Raw genomic sequence first — 4146 nt, 5'->3', positions numbered from 1 at the left:
ATTAAATAAATATATTAAATAAACATATATAATACAAAAACGGTTTCAGAAAAGAGGGAAGAAAATGAAAAAAAAAAGTGAAATCCGTTTTCAGAAAACAGAAAACGAAAACGAGAAAATGAAAACACCTTTTTTTCGTTTTCTGATTTCCACAAAAAGACAAAAACGTTTTTGGTTTTGTTTTTTAAAAAAATTTGCACCAAACACGTTTTTAACACCCGTTTTCATTTTTTTGCTTTGAAAACCGTGAAAAACGAAAATGAAAACATAAGCAAACAGGCCCTTTGAACTTTTCAAAGGTTTCGGATTTCTTTTGCATTAGGTATGCATATCCGAATCTCAAATGATCATCAATAAATGTGACGAAGTATTCATAGCCTCCCCTCGCTTTGACATTCAAAGGACCACATACATCGGAATGTATGATTTCAAGGGGTGTCTTTGCTCTTTCACCCTTTGCAGAAAATGGCCTCTTGGTCATTTTTCCTTCTAGACAGGATTCATAAACCGGTAGAGTGCCAACCTTTAGCTCTCTCAATGGACCATCCTTTGCTAGTCTTTCAATCCTATCTATGTTTATATGACCTAGCCTTAGATGCCACAGTATGTTTCATTTTCGTTAGAAAACTTTCTTTTTTTAGGGGTTGGTTCAGCGACTTTGAACATTTCGGTTTGTAGCATTTCATTGAATATGGGTTTAACAAAGTAAAGACCATCATCAACAAAACCAAAACAAATTTGAATTCCATTCATAGATAAAGATACAGAGTCAATATCAAAAGAAACTGAAATAAATTGTTCATGCAATCTAGAAACTGAAAGTAAATTCCGTTTGAAATTTGGAATAAAATAAACATTGTCTAACAATAAATATTTATCATTTGCAAAAGATAGTCGCACTGTCCCTACTGCCGTCACTGAGATCCTTGCCCTATTGCCCACTCTCATCTGGAAAGATCCCTCTTCAAGATCCCTAGACGTTTCCAGCATCTGCAAAGAAGTACAAACATGATTAGATGCTCCTGAATCAACTATCCAGGTAGAGAAGTCATTCTCAACTAAACATGTTTCCATGACCAGCAAATCTGATTTACCTTGCTTCTTCACTTTCAGCTCATCGAGGTACTTTTTGCAGTTCCTCTTCCAATGGCCATCCTGGTTGCAGTGGAAACACTTTCCCTTAGACTTTGGAGCAGCCTTATTCTGCTTGTTCTTCTGGATCTTCTTCTTCCATTTTCCCTTATTGTTCCCTTGATTCTTCTTCTTCTTATTCTTTGATGAAGAAGGCCTCCCCTCAGCTGCGTTGGCTTCAACAATGTTTGCCTTGCCTCCTTTATCACCTATAAGGGACTTAAATTGTTGCAGCTCATTCAGGAGCTCAGTTAAGTTATCATTCTTTTGGTTCATCAGATAACTTGTCCTGAATGGAAGGAAATCAGGAGAAAGTGTCTCTAGTATCATGCCAACCTGGGTCTTATCATCAATCTGAGACCCATTAATTTTAGCCTCATTAAGATGATTAATCATCTTAAGCACATGCTCATGTACAGAAGAACCATTCTTCATACGACTGTTCATAACGGATTTGACAGCAGCGTGTCGTGCTGAATCAGATGGACGTCCAAACATCCTCTGAAGAGTGTCCATGATCTCTCTAGCAATCGCAAGGCCTTCGTGCTGAGTTCTCAGCACTTCATTCATTGCTGCGAACAGGCAACAACGTGCCTTGTTCGAGGCGTTGATCCAGCGATCATATCGCTCGGTCAAAGCCCTGGCGGCATTGGTTGGAGGCACTGGAGGACAATCCTCCTTAAGGACAAAATGGTAGTTTTCACAGATCAAGAGGATATTCATGTTGCTTTTCCATTTGACACAGTTTTCACCATTCAAAATTTGGGAAGCGAGAAGCGCGAAAATAGGATTTGACATTTTTGCTGAAAATAAAGAATTTAACTCAATCAACATTTTGCATAAATATCACTACTAAATTTAAGGCATATAAATATGATGCATGAATGCACATGTTAAATACACAAATACATGTTTAATTGCCTAAGGAATTTTAATCACCACAATTAAGTGCCGCCGTAGGGTAGGTCAAATAATTGCTAATTAAAATGAGACTATCTCAATTAATAAATACTATATGAAATATCTCATACTTCTAATATTTATTAATTTCCTTTTATTTAGGTCAAGAAAATAATTAACCAATTTAATTATCTCTTTATGAGTGTAACCCACCGCTTCACATCTTTTAGACTTAACTTTGAAGTTGCTGCTGTAGGGTAGGTCAATTCTAAAATACATTTTAGAGATTCTATCTCTTTGGAAGTCAACCTTGTTATTATAATTAATGAATACCCTCCGTAGGGAGGACGAAATCAAAGCGTCTCGGGGCCTTATTAATTACTCACAGTGTTGTACTAACGGTGGAGACCTATGAGTTATATTGTCATATTACCTGCTCCCACTCATTATTTACAAATGGTGTATTTATTTTATAAAACAACTCTTGCTTTATACTTCTCAGTGAATTTAAACAATTTAAGTTACTAAGATCCAAAAAAAATTTTAAACAACTTTAAAATTATTTTAAGTCATTTGTGAATTTTAAAATTTAACATTTGACTCATATAAATTTTTGCAAGAACCATTTGCTAATTTATTTAAATTTAATCTCATTAAATTTAACAACTTTAAATTTAATCTTATTAAATTTAATAACTTTGAATTTAATCTCATTAACCTCAACAATTTGGCGCATTTAATTAATTTAATTTACTAAAACAATTTTAGAATTAAAACATATAATTAATGCGTATGATGCATGTCATACATATAAACTAGGTAGGCATTTTTATCCTAGAGATGGCATGTTAGATGCATGATAATACAATTATTATCAAACATAATAAATAAATAAATAAAATGCAAGCGAAATGGAAAAACTTGGCCGGGTTCCATGGACCTAAGAATTACAACCCTAAAATAATAATAAAAATAAAATTACATAAAAAATAGGTCTTCTTGTAATCCTCCATCTTCAAATATTCTCCATCTTGATGTCTCCTTTTTTTTTTTTTTTGATAGTTTGGAACTTTTCCAAAAACAAATAGTTGAAACTCTTCCATGATGATCCTCTTGCGTTAAGAGAATAATAAATTACATATTGATTCCTATTTTACCATTGATCTAATCAAAATAAAATAGTAAAAACTAATTCCATGGAACCGGAAAAATTTACGACCAGTCCATTCGCATAAAATATAACCATCACACAATAATTATACATCATATGCAAAAGTGCCTACCCTTTAAACATCTAAGAATTATCACATAATTTAAACGTTAAATTAGCATGAAATAAAAATCACTCTGATACCAATTGTTGGTTTCTCAAACCGGATTTTCAAAAAAAATTGTGCGGAAGCGTGGTATCGATCGAATCACATAAATCAAAATTTAATACAATCATTATTTCATGTTAATTTAACTACAAAGATATTAAAGAAAGGAATGAGGATTTGACCGTCGTTCGATTAGGACGAAAATCTTGAACTCCTCCAACACCGTCTTGAACTCTTAAATTCCAAGAACACCACGGTTCTTTCTCAATGTATCTCCGGATTAACGTGAACTCGAATGTGTGGGCGTTCTAATGGGTTTCTCAACACATGAGATGGATGAATAGAGAAGCCACCTATAGTTATCACTCACTTTTCTCAAAAGTATATGATGACACTCAAGAAATTTTTTTTTTGATTTTCTTTTGTTCTCCCGTTCTTTTCTTTTTCTTTCTTTCTGTTCTCTGGAAAAAACTTTTTCGTTTCTCTCTTATGAACAGCATTCATTCCCATTTTGAGTAAATGTGCAACCGTACATTTACTCCATTTCCTCAGGTGAGGAAACGTGCAACAGCACGTTTCCTCCCACTCCCTTTTTCTTTTCTTTTCTTTTTCTTTCTTTCTGTTCTCTGGAAAAAACTTTTTCGTTTCTCTCTTATGAACAGCATTCATTCCCATTTTGAGTAAATGTGCAACCGTACATTTACTCCATTTCCTCAGGTGAGGAAACGTGCAACAGCACGTTTCCTCCCACTCCCTTTTTCTTTTCTTTTCTTTTCTTTTTTTTTTTTGAGGAAAC

Source organism: Morus notabilis, unplaced genomic scaffold (assembly GCF_000414095.1).
Source record: "Morus notabilis unplaced genomic scaffold, ASM41409v2 Scaffold151, whole genome shotgun sequence".
In the NCBI taxonomy this organism is placed as follows: domain Eukaryota; kingdom Viridiplantae; phylum Streptophyta; class Magnoliopsida; order Rosales; family Moraceae; genus Morus; species Morus notabilis.
This window is presented reverse-complemented; position numbering follows the sequence as displayed.